Here is a 13412-nt window from a genome sequence, read left to right as displayed (position 1 = left end):
ATTTCAGAGAACTAAGGCTAGCAAAGAGATCCACGAAATACAGATGTAACTCTGTGAGATGAATTAACAGAACACTAAGCAGTTTCTCAGAAAGCTTCTTTCCAGATTTCATCTGAGGATATTTCCTTTTTCACCATAGCCCTCTATGGGCTTCCAAATATCGCTTTGCCAATTCCACAAGAACTGTCTTAGCGAAAGGCTTCTTGATGGGAAAGCTGTAACTCTGTGAGATGATTTCACAGAACACAAAGAAGTTTCTCAGAAAGCTTCTTTCTCGTTGTTATCGGAGGATATTTCCTTTGGCCCTATAGTCTTCAAAGGGATCCGAAATATCTGTTCTCAGATTCCAGAGAAATAAGGATAGCAAAGAGATCCACGAAATACAGATGTAAGTCTGTGAGATGAATTAACAGAACACTAAGCAGTTTCTCAGAAAGCTGCTTTCCAGATTTCTTCTGAGGATATTTCCTTTTTCACCATAGACCTCTATGGGCTTCCAAATATCACTTTTCCAATTCCACAAGAACTGTCTTAGCGAAAGGCTTCTCGAGAGGAAAGCTGTAACTCTGTGAGATGATTTCACAGAACACAAAGAAGTTTCTCAGAAAGCTTCTTTCTCTTTGTTATCGGAGGATATTTCCTTTGGCCCTATAGTCTTCAAAGGGATCCGAAATATCTGTTCTCAGATTCCACAGAAATAAGGCTAGCAAAGAGATCCACGAAATACAGATGTAACTCTGTGAGATGAATTAACAGAACACTAAGCAGTTTCCAAGAAAGCTTCTTTCCAGATTTCTTCTGAGGATATTTCCTTTTTCACCATAGCCCTCTAAGGGCTTCCAAATATCACTTTGCCAATTCCACAAGAACTGTCTTAGCGAAACGCTTCTTGAGGGGAAAGCTGTAACTCTGTGAGATGATTTCACAGAACACAAAGAAGTTTCTCCGAAACCTTCTTTCTCTTTGTTATCGGAGGATTTTTCCTTTGGCCCTATAGTCTTCAAAGGGATCCGAAATATCTGTTCTCAGATTCCACAGAAATAAGGCTAGAAAAGAGATCCGCGAAATACAGATGTAAGTCTGTGAGATGAATTAACAGAACACTAAGCAGTTTCTCAGAAAGCTTCTTTCCAGATTTCATCTGAGGATATTTCCTTTTTCACCATAGCCCTCTATGGGCTTCCAAATATCACTTTGCCAATTCCACAAGAACTGTCTTAGGGAACGGCTTCTCGAGGGGAAAGCTGTAACTCTGTGAGATGATTTCACAGAACACAAAGAAGTTTCTCAGAAAGCTTCTTTCTCTTTGTTATCGGAGGATATTTCCTTTGGCCCACTAGTCTTCAAAGGGATCCGAAATATCTGTTCTCAGATTCCACAGAAATAAGGCTAGCAAAGAGATCCACGAAATACAGATGTAAGTCTGTGAGATGAATTAACAGAACACTAAGCAGTTTCTCAGAAAGCTTCTTTCCAGATTTCCTCTGAGGATATTTCCTTTTTCACAATAGCCCTCTATGGGCTTCCAAATATCACTTTGCCAATTCCACAAGAACTGTCTTAGCGAAAGGCTTCTTGAGGGGAAAGCTGTAACTCTGTGAGATGATTTCACAGAACACAAAGAAGTTTCTCAGAAAGCTTCTTTCTCTTTGTTATCGGAGGATTTTTCCTTTGGCCCTATAGTCTTCAAAGGGATCCGAAATATCTGTTCTCAGATTCCACAGAAATAAGGCTAGCAAAGAGATCCACGAAATACAGATGTAAGTCTGTGAGATGAATTACCAGAACACTAAGCAGTTTCTCAGAAAGCTTCTTTCCAGATTTCATCTGAGGATATTTCCTTTTTCACCATAGCCCTCTATGGGCTTCCAAATATCATTTGCCAATTCCACAAGAACTGTCTTAGCGAAAGGCTTCTCGAGGGGAAAGCTGTAACTCTGTGAGATGATTTCACAGAACACAAAGAAGTTTCTCAGAAAGCTTCTTTCTCTTTGTTATCGGAGGATATTTCCTTTGGCCCTATAGTCTTCAAAGGGATCCGAAATATCTGTTCTCAGATTCCAGAGAAATAAGGATAGCAAAGAGATCCACGAAATACAGATGTAAGTCTGTGAGATGAATTAACAGAACACTAAGCAGTTTCTCAGAAAGCTTCTTTCCAGATTTCATCTGAGGATATTTCCTTTTTCACCATAGCCCTCTATGGGCTTCCAAATATCACTTTGCCAATTCCACAAGAACTGTCTTAGCGAAAGGCTTCTCGAGAGGAAAGCTGTAACTCTGTGAGATGATTTCACAGAACACAAAGAAGTTTCTCAGAAAGCTTCTTTCTCTTTGTTATCGGAGGATATTTCCTTTGGCCCTATAGTCTTCAAAGGGATCCGAAATATCTGTTCTCAGATTCCACAGAAATAAGGCTAGCAAAGAGATCCACGAAATACAGATGTAACTCTGTGAGATGAATTAACAGAACACTAAGCAGTTTCCAAGAAAGCTTCTTTCCAGATTTCATCTGAGGATATTTCCTTTTTCACCATAGCCTTCTATGGGCTTCCAAATATCACTTTGCCAATTCCACAAGAACTGTCTTAGCGAAAGGCTCCTTGAGGGGAAAGCTGTAACTCTGTGAGATGATTTCACAGAACACAAAGAAGTTTCTCAGAAAGCTTCTTTCTCTTTGTTATCGGAGGATATTTCCTTTGGCCCTACAGTCTTCAAAGGGAACCGAAATATCTGTTCTCAGATTCCACAGAAATAAGGCTAGCAAAGAGTTCCACGAAATACCGATGTAACTCTCTGAGATGAATTAACAGGACACTTAGCAGTTTCTAGGAAAGCTTCTTTCCAGATTTCATCTGAGGATATTTCCTTTTTCACCATAGCCCTCTATGGGCTTCCAAATATCACTTTGCCAATTCCACAAGAACTGTCTTAGCGAAAGGCTTCTCGAGGGGAAAGCTGTAACTCTGTGAGATGATTTCACAGAACACAAAGAAGTTTCTCAGAAAGCTTCTTTCTCGTTGTTATCGGAGGATATTTCCTTTGGCCCTATAGTCTTCAAAGGGATCGGAAATATCTGTTCTCAGATTCCACAGAAATAATGCTAGCAAAGAGATCCACGAAATACAGATGTAAGTCTGTGAGATGAATTAACAGAACACTAAGCAGTTTCTCAGAAAGCTTCTTTCCAGATTTCATCTGAGGATATTTCCTTTTTCACCATAGCCCTCTATGGGCTTCCAAATATCACTTGCCAAGTCCACAAGAACTGTCTTAGCGAAAGACTTCTCGAGGGGAAAGCTGTAACTCTGTGAGATGATTTCACAGAACACAAAGAAGTTTCTCAGAAAGCTTCTTTCTCTTTGTTATCGGAGGATATTTCCTTTGGGCCTATAGTCTTCAAAGGGATCCGAAATATCTGTTCTCAGATTCCACAGAAATAAGGCTAGCAAAGAGATCCACGAAATACAGATGTAACTCTGTGAGATGAATTAACAGAACACTAAGCAGTTTCTAAGAAACCTTCTTTCCAGATTTCATCTGAGGATATTTCCTTTTTCACCATAGCCCTCTAAGGGCTTCCAAATATCACTTTGCCAATTCCACAAGAACTGTCTTAGCGAAAGGCTTCTTGAGGGGAAAGCTGTAACTCTGTGAGATGATTTCACAGAGCACAAAGAAGTTTCTCAGAAAGCTTCTTTCTCTTTGTTATCGGAGGATATTTCCTTTGGCCCTATAGTCTTCAAAGGGATCCGAAATATCTGTTCTCAGATTCCACAGAAATAAGGCTAGCAAAGAGATCCACGAAATACAGATGTAACTCTGTGAGATGAATTAACAGAACACTAAGCAGTTTCCAAGAAAGCTTCTTTCCAGATTTCATCTGAGGATATTTCCTTTTTCACCATAGCCTTCTATGGGCTTCCAAATATCACTTTGCCAATTCCACAAGAACTGTCTTAGCGAAAGGCTTCTTGAGGGGAAAGCTGTAACTCTGTGAGATGATTTCACAGAACACAAAGAAGTTTCTCAGAAAGCTTCTTTCTCTTTTTTAACGGAGGATATTTCCTTTGGCCCTATAGTCTTCAAAGGGATCCGAAATATCTGTTCTCAGATTCCACAGAAATAAGGCTAGCAAAGAGATCCACGAAATACAGATGTAACTCTGTGAGACGAATTAAGAGGACACTTAGCAGTTTCTAGGAAAGCTTCTTTCCAGATTTCATCTGAGGATATTTCCTTTTTCACCATAGCCTTCTATGGGCTTCCAAATATCACTTTGCCAATTCCACAAGAACTGTCTTAGCGAAAGGCTTCTTGAGGGGAAAGCTGTAACTCTGTGAGATGATTTCACAGAACACAAAGAAGTTTCTCAGAAAGCTTCTTTCTCTTTGTTATCGGAGGATATTTCCTTTGGCCCTATAGTCTTCAAAGGGATCCGAAATATCTGTTCTCAGATTTCAGAGAACTAAGGCTAGCAAAGAGATCCACGAAATACAGATGTAACTCTGTGAGATGAATTAACAGAACACTAAGCAGTTTCTCAGAAAGCTTCTTTCCAGATTTCATCTGAGGATATTTCCTTTTTCACCATAGCCCTCTATGGGCTTCCAAATATCGCTTTGCCAATTCCACAAGAACTGTCTTAGCGAAAGGCTTCTTGAGGGGAAAGCTGTAACTCTGTGAGATGATTTCACAGAACACAAAGAAGTTTCTCAGAAAGCTTCTTTCTCGTTGTTATCGGAGGATATTTCCTTTGGCCCTATAGTCTTCAAAGGGATCCGAAATATCTGTTCTCAGATTCCAGAGAAATAAGGATAGCAAAGAGATCCACGAAATACAGATGTAAGTCTGTGAGATGAATTAACAGAACACTAAGCAGTTTCTCAGAAAGCTTCTTTCCAGATTTCTTCTGAGGATATTTCCTTTTTCACCATAGACCTCTATGGGCTTCCAAATATCACTTTTCCAATTCCACAAGAACTGTCTTAGCGAAAGGCTTCTCGAGAGGAAAGCTGTAACTCTGTGAGATGATTTCACAGAACACAAAGAAGTTTCTCAGAAAGCTTCTTTCTCTTTGTTATCGGAGGATATTTCCTTTGGCCCTATAGTCTTCAAAGGGATCCGAAATATCTGTTCTCAGATTCCACAGAAATAAGGTTAGCAAAGAGATCCACGAAATACAGATGTAACTCTGTGAGATGAATTAACAGAACACTAAGCAGTTTCCAAGAAAGCTTCTTTCCAGATTTCTTCTGAGGATATTTCCTTTTTCACCATAGCCCTCTAAGGGCTTCCAAATATCACTTTGCCAATTCCACAAGAACTGTCTTAGCGAAACGCTTCTTGAGGGGAAAGCTGTAACTCTGTGAGATGATTTCACAGAACACAAAGAAGTTTCTCCGAAACCTTCTTTCTCTTTGTTATCGGAGGATTTTTCCTTTGGCCCTATAGTCTTCAAAGGGATCCGAAATATCTGTTCTCAGATTCCACAGAAATAAGGCTAGAAAAGAGATCCGCGAAATACAGATGTAAGTCTGTGAGATGAATTAACAGAACACTAAGCAGTTTCTCAGAAAGCTTCTTTCCAGATTTCATCTGAGGATATTTCCTTTTTCACCATAGCCCTCTATGGGCTTCCAAATATCACTTTGCCAATTCCACAAGAACTGTCTTAGGGAACGGCTTCTCGAGGGGAAAGCTGTAACTCTGTGAGATGATTTCACAGAACACAAAGAAGTTTCTCAGAAAGCTTCTTTCTCTTTGTTATCGGAGGATATTTCCTTTGGCCCACTAGTCTTCAAAGGGATCCGAAATATCTGTTCTCAGATTCCACAGAAATAAGGCTAGCAAAGAGATCCACGAAATACAGATGTAAGTCTGTGAGATGAATTACCAGAACACTAAGCAGTTTCTCAGAAAGCTTCTTTCCAGATTTCATCTGAGGATATTTCCTTTTTCACCATAGCCCTCTATGGGCTTCCAAATATCATTTGCCAATTCCACAAGAACTGTCTTAGCGAAAGGCTTCTCGAGAGGAAAGCTGTAACTCTGTGAGATGATTTCACAGAACACAAAGAAGTTTCTCAGAAAGCTTCTTTCTCTTTGTTATCGGAGGATATTTCCTTTGGCCCTATAGTCTTCAAAGGGATCCGAAATATCTGTTCTCAGATTCCAGAGAAATAAGGATAGCAAAGAGATCCACGAAATACAGATGTAAGTCTGTGAGATGAATTAACAGAACACTAAGCAGTTTCTCAGAAAGCTTCTTTCCAGATTTCATCTGAGGATATTTCCTTTTTCACCATAGCCCTCTATGGGCTTCCAAATATCACTTTGCCAATTCCACAAGAACTGTCTTAGCGAAAGGCTTCTCGAGAGGAAAGCTGTAACTCTGTGAGATGATTTCACAGAACACAAAGAAGTTTCTCAGAAAGCTTCTTTCTCTTTGTTATCGGAGGATATTTCCTTTGGCCCTATAGTCTTCAAAGGGATCCGAAATATCTGTTCTCAGATTCCACAGAAATAAGGCTAGCAAAGAGATCCACGAAATACAGATGTAACTCTGTGAGATGAATTAACAGAACACTAAGCAGTTTCCAAGAAAGCTTCTTTCCAGATTTCATCTGAGGATATTTCCTTTTTCACCATAGCCTTCTATGGGCTTCCAAATATCACTTTGCCAATTCCACAAGAACTGTCTTAGCGATAGGCTCCTTGAGGGGAAAGCTGTAACTCTGTGAGATGATTTCACAGAACACAAAGAAGTTTCTCAGAAAGCTTCTTTCTCTTTGTTATCGGAGGATATTTCCTTTGGCCCTACAGTCTTCAAAGGGAACCGAAATATCTGTTCTCAGATTCCACAGAAATAAGGCTAGCAAAGAGATCCACGAAATACCGATGTAACTCTCTGAGATGAATTAACAGGACACTTAGCAGTTTCTAGGAAAGCTTCTTTCCAGATTTCATCTGAGGATATTTCCTTTTTCACCATAGCCCTCTATGGGCTTCCAAATATCACTTTGCCAATTCCACAAGAACTGTCTTAGCGAAAGGCTTCTCGAGGGGAAAGCTGTAACTCTGGGAGATGATTTCACAGAACACAAAGAAGTTTCTCAGAAAGCTTCTTTCTCTTTGTTATCGGAGGATATTTCCTTTGGCCCTATAGTCTTCAAAGGGATCGGAAATATCTGTTCTCAGATTCCACAGAAATAAGGCTAGCAAAGAGATCCACGAAATACAGATGTAAGTCAGTGAGATGAATTAACAGAACACTAAGCAGTTTCTCAGAAAGCTTCTTTCCAGATTTCATCTGAGGATATTTCCTTTTTCACCATAGCCCTCTATGGGCTTCCAAATATCACTTGCCAAGTCCACAAGAACTGTCTTAGCGAAAGACTTCTCGAGGGGAAAGCTGTAACTCTGTGACATGATTTCACAGAACACAAAGAAGTTTCTTAGAAAGCTTCTTTCTCTTTGTTATCGGAGGATATTTCCTTTGGCCCTATAGTCTTCAAAGGGATCCGAAATATCTGTTCTCAGATTCCACAGAAATAAGGCTAGCAAAGAGATCCACGAAATACAGATGTAACTCTGTGAGATGAATTAACAGAACACTAAGCAGTTTCTAAGAAACCTTCTTTCCAGATTTCATCTGAGGATATTTCCTTTTTCACCATAGCCCTCTAAGGGCTTCCAAATATCACTTTGCCAATTCCACAAGAACTGTCTTAGCGAAAGGCTTCTTGAGGGGAAAACTGTAACTCTGTGTGATGATTTCACAGAACACAAAGAAGTTTCTCAGAAAGCTTCTTTCTCTTTGTTATCGGAGGATTTTTCCTTTGGCCCTATAGTCTTCAAAGGGATCCGAAATATCTGTTCTCAGATTCCACAGAAATAAGGCTAGCAAAGAGATCCACGAAATACAGATGTAACTCTGTGAGATGAATTAACAGAACACTAAGCAGTTTCCAAGAAAGCTTCTTTCCAGATTTCTTCTGAGGATATTTCCTTTTTCACCATAGCCCTCTAAGGGCTTCCAAATATCACTTTGCCAATTCCACAAGAACTGTCTTAGCGAAACGCTTCTTGAGGGGAAAGCTGTAACTCTGTGAGATGATTTCACAGAACACAAAGAAGTTTCTCTGAAACCTTCTTTCTCTTTGTTATCGGAGGATTTTTCCTTTGGCCCTATAGTCTTCAAAGGGATCCGAAATATCTGTTCTCAGATTCCAGAGAAATAAGGCTAGCAAAGAGATCCACGAAATACAGATGTAAGTCTGTGAGATGAATTAAAAGAACACTAAGCAGTTTCTCAGAAAGCTTCTTTCCAGATTTCATCTGAGGATATTTCCTTTTTCACCATAGCCCTCTATGGGCTTCCAAATATCACTTTGCCAATTCCACAAGAACTGTCTTAGGGAACGGCTTCTCGAGGGGAAAGCTGTAACTCCGTGAGATGATTTCACAGAACACAAAGAAGTTTCTCAGAAAGCTTCTTTCTCTTTGTTATCGGAGGATATTTCCTTTGGCCCACTAGTCTTCAAAGGGATCCGAAATATCTGTTCTCAGATTCCACAGAAATAAGGCTATCAAAGAGATCCACGAAATACAGATGTAAGTCTGTGAGATGAATTAACAGAACACTAAGCAGTTTCTCAGAAAGCTTCTTTCCAGATTTCCTCTGTGGATATTTCCTTTTTCACCATAGCCCTCTATGGGCTTCCAAATATCACTTTGCCAATTCCACAAGAACTGTCTTAGCGAAAGGCTTCTTGAGGGGAAAGCTGTAACTCTGTGAGATGATTTCACAGAACACAAAGAAGTTTCTCAGAAAGCTTCTTTCTCTTTGTTATCGGAGGATTTTTCCTTTGGCCCTATAGTCTTCAAAGGGATCCGAAATATCTGTTCTCAGATTCCACAGAAACAAGGCTAGCAAAGAGATCCACGAAATACAGATGTAAGTCTGTGAGATGAATTACCAGAACACTAAGCAGTTTCTCAGAAAGCTTCTTTCCAGATTTCATCTGAGGATATTTCCTTTTTCACCATAGCCCTCTATGGGCTTCCAAATATCATTTGCCAATTCCACAAGAACTGTCTTAGCGAAAGGCTTCTCGAGGGGAAAGCTGTAACTCTGTGAGATGATTTCACAGAACACAAAGAAGTTTCTCAGAAAGCTTCTTTCTCTTTGTTATCGGAGGATATTTCCTTTGGCCCTATAGTCTTCAAAGGGATCCGAAATATCTGTTCTCAGATCCCAGAGAAATAAGGCTAGCAAAGAGATCCACGAAATACAGATGTAAGTCTGTGAGATGAATTAACAGAACACTAAGCAGTTTCTCAGAAAGCTTCTTTCCAGATTTCATCTGAGGATATTTCCTTTTTCACCATAGCCCTCTATGGTCTTCCAAATATCACTTTGCCAATTCCACAAGAACTGTCTTAGCGAAAGGCTTCTCGAGAGGAAAGCTGTAACTCTGTGAGATGATTTCACAGAACACAAAGAAGTTTCTCAGAAAGCTTCTTTCTCTTTGTTATCGGAGGATATTTCCTTTGGCCCTATAGTCTTCAAAGGGATCAGAAATATCTGTTCTCAGATTCCACAGAAATAAGGCTAGCAAAGAGATCCACGAAATACAGATGTAACTCTGTGAGATGAATTAACAGAACACTAAGCAGTTTCCAAGAAAGCTTCTTTCCAGATTTCATCTGAGGATATTTCCTTTTTCACCATAGCCTTCTATGGGCTTCCAAATATCACTTTGCCAATTCCACAAGAACTGTCTTAGCGAAAGGCTCCTTGAGGGGAAAGCTGTAAATCTGTGAGATGATTTCACAGAACACAAAGAAGTTTCTCAGAAAGCTTCTTTCTCTTTGTTATCGGAGGATATTTCCTTTGGCCCTACAGTCTTCAAAGGGATCCGAAATATCTGTTCTCAGATTCCACAGAAATAAGGCTAGCAAAGAGATCCACGAAATACCGATGTAACTCTCTGAGATGAATTAACAGGACACTTAGCAGTTTCTAGGAAAGCTTCTTTCCAGATTTCATCTGAGGATATTTCCTTTTTCACCATAGCCCTCTAAGGGCTTCCAAATATCACTTTGCCAATTCCACAAGAACTGTCTTAGCGAAAGGCTTCTCGAGGGGAAAGCTGTAACTCTGTGAGATGATTTCACAGAACACAAAGAAGTTTCTCAGAAAGCTTCTTTCTCTTTGTTATCGGAGGATATTTCCTTTGGGCCTATAGTCTTCAAAGGGATCCGAAATATCTGTTCTCAGATTCCACAGAAATAAGGCTAGCAAAGAGATCCACGAAATACAGATGTAACTCTGTGAGATGAATTAACAGAACACTAAGCAGTTTCTAAGAAACCTTTTTTCCAGATTTCATCTGAGGATATTTCCTTTTTCACCATAGCCCTCTAAGGGCTTCCAAATATCACTTTGCTAATTCCACAAGAACTGTCTTAGCGAAAGGCTTCTTGAGGGTAAAACTGTAACTCTGTGAGATGATTTCACAGAACACAAAGAAGTTTCTCAGAAAGCTTCTTTTTCTTTGTTATCGGAGGATTTTTCCTTTGGCCCTATAGTCTTCAAAGGGATCCGAAATATCTGTTCTCAGATTCCACAGAAATAAGGCTAGCAAAGAGATCCACGAAATACAGATATAAGTCTGTGCGATGAATTAGCAGAACACTAAACAGTTTCTCAGAAAGCTTCTTTCCAGATTTCATCTGAGGATATTTCCTTTTTCACCATAGCCCTCTATGGGCTTCCAAATATCACTTTGCCAATTCCACAAGAACTGTCTTAGCGAAAGGCTTCTCGAGGGGAAAGCTGTAACTCTGTGAGATGATTTCACAGAACACAAAGAAGTTTCTCAGAAAGCTTCTTTCTCTCTGTTATCGGAGGATATTTCCTTTCGCCCTATCGTCTTCAAAGGGATCCGAAATATCTGTTCTCAGATTCCACAGAAATAAGGCTAGCAAAGAGATCCACGAAATACAGATGTAAGTCTGTGAGATGAATTAACAGAACACTAAGTAGTTTCTCAGAAAGCTTCTTTCCAGATTTCATCTGAGGATATTTCCTTTTCACCATAGCCCTCTATGGGCTTCCAAATATCACTTTGCCAATTCCACAAGAACTGTCTTAGCGAAAGGCTTCTCGAGAGGAAAGCTGTAACTCTGTGAGATGATTTCACAGAACACAAAGAAGTTTCTCAGAAAGCTTCTTTCTCTTTGTTATCGGAGGATATTTCCTTTGGCCCTATAGTCTTCAAAGGGATCCGAAATATCTGTTCTCAGATTCCACAGAAATAAGGCTAGCAAAGAGATCCACGAAATACAGATGTAACTCTGTGAGATGAATTAACAGAACACTAAGCAGTTTCCAAGAAAGCTTCTTTCCAGATTTCATCTGAGGATATTTCCTTTTTCACCATAGCCTTCTATGGGCTTCCAAATATCACTTTGCCAATTCCACAAGAACTGTCTTAGCGAAAGGCTTCTTGAAGGGAAAGCTGTAACTCTGTGAGATGATTTCACAGAAGACAAAGAAGTTTCTCAGAAAGCTTCTTTCTCTTTGTTAACGGAGGATATTTCCTTTGGCCCTATAGTCTTCAAAGGGATCCGAAATATCTGTTCTCAGATTCCACAGAAATAAGGCTAGCAAAGAGATCCACGAAATACAGATGTAACTCTGTGAGATGAATTAACAGGACAATTAGCAGTTTCTGGGAAATCTTCTTTCCAGATTTCATCTGAGGATATTTCCTTTTTCACCATAGCCCTCTATGGGCTTCCAAATATCACTTTGCCAATTCCACAAGAACTGTCTTAGCGAAAGGCTTCTCGAGGGGAAAGCTGTAACTCTGTGAGATAATTTCACAGAACACAAAGAAGTTTCTCAGAAAGCTTCTTTCTCTTTGTTATCGGAGGATATTTCCTTTGGCCCTATAGTTTTCAAAGGGATCCGAAATATCTGTTCTCAGATTCCAGAGAAATAAGGCTAGCAAAGAGATCCACGAAATACAGATGTAACTCTGTGAGATGAATTAACAGAACACTAAGCAGTTTCCAAGAAAGCTTCTTTCCAGATTTCATCTGAGGATATTTCCTTTTTCACCAAAGCCTTCTATGGGCTTCCAAATATCACTTTGCCAATTCCACAAGAACTGTCTTAGCGAAAGGCTTCTTGAGGGGAAAGCTGTAACTCTGTGAGATGATTTCACAGAACACAAAGAAGTTTCTCAGAAAGCTTCTTTCTCTTTGTTATCGGAGGATATTTCCTTTGGCCCTATAGTCTTCAAAGGGATCCGAAATATCTGTTCTCAGATTCCAGAGAAGTAAGGCTAGCAAAGAGATCCACGAAATACAGATGTAAGTCTGTGAAATGAATTAACAGAACACTAAGCAGTTTCTCAGAAAGCTTCTTTCCAGATTTCCTCTGAGGATATTTCCTTTTTCACCATAGCCCTCTATGGGCTTCCAAATATCACTTTGCCAATTCCACAAGAACTGTCTTAGCGAAAGGCTTCTTGAGGGGAAAGCTGTAACTCTGTGAGATGATTTCACAGAACACAAAGAAGTTTCTCAGAAAGCTTCTTTCTCTTTGTTATCGGAGGATTTTTCCTTTGGCCCTATAGTCTTCAAAGGGATCCGAAATATCTGTTCTCAGATTCCACACAAATAAGGCTAGCAAAGAGATCCACGAAATACAGATGTAACTCTGTGAGATGAATTAACAGGACACTTAGCAGTTTCTAGGAAAGCTTCTTTCCAGATTTCATCTGAGGATATTTCCTTTTTCACCATAGCCCTCTATGGGCTTCCAAATATCACTTTGCCAATTCCACAAGAACTGTCTTAGCCAAAGGCTTCTCGAGGGGAAAGCTGTAACTCTGTGAGATGATTTCACAGAACACAAAGAAGTTTCTCAGAAAGCTTCTTTCTCTTTGTTATCGGAGGATATTTCCTTTGGCCCTATAGTCTTCAAAGGGATCCGAAATATCTGTTCTCAGATTCCAGAGAAATAAGGCTAGCAAAGAGATCCACGAAATACAGATGTAAGTCTGTGAGATGAATTAACAGAACACTAAGCAGTTTCTCAGAAAGCTTCTTTCCAGATTTCTTCTGAGGATATTTCCTTTTTCACCATAGACCTCTATGGGCTTCCAAATATCACTTTTCCAATTCCACAAGAACTGTCTTAGCGAAAGGCTTCTCGAGAGGAAAGCTGTAACTCTGTGAGATGATTTCACAGAACACAAAGAAGTTTCTCAGAAAGCTTCTTTCTCTTTGTTATCGGAGGATATTTCCTTTGGCACTATAGTCATCAAAGGGATCCGAAATATCTGTTCTCAAATTCCACAGAAATAAGGCTAGCAAAGAGATCCACGAAATAC

This window comes from Macaca nemestrina, chromosome 5, assembly GCF_043159975.1.
Source record: "Macaca nemestrina isolate mMacNem1 chromosome 5, mMacNem.hap1, whole genome shotgun sequence".
In the NCBI taxonomy this organism is placed as follows: Eukaryota; Metazoa; Chordata; class Mammalia; order Primates; family Cercopithecidae; genus Macaca; species Macaca nemestrina.
The sequence above is the reverse complement of the archived record's forward strand: the minus strand, read 5'-3'. Positions refer to the sequence as shown.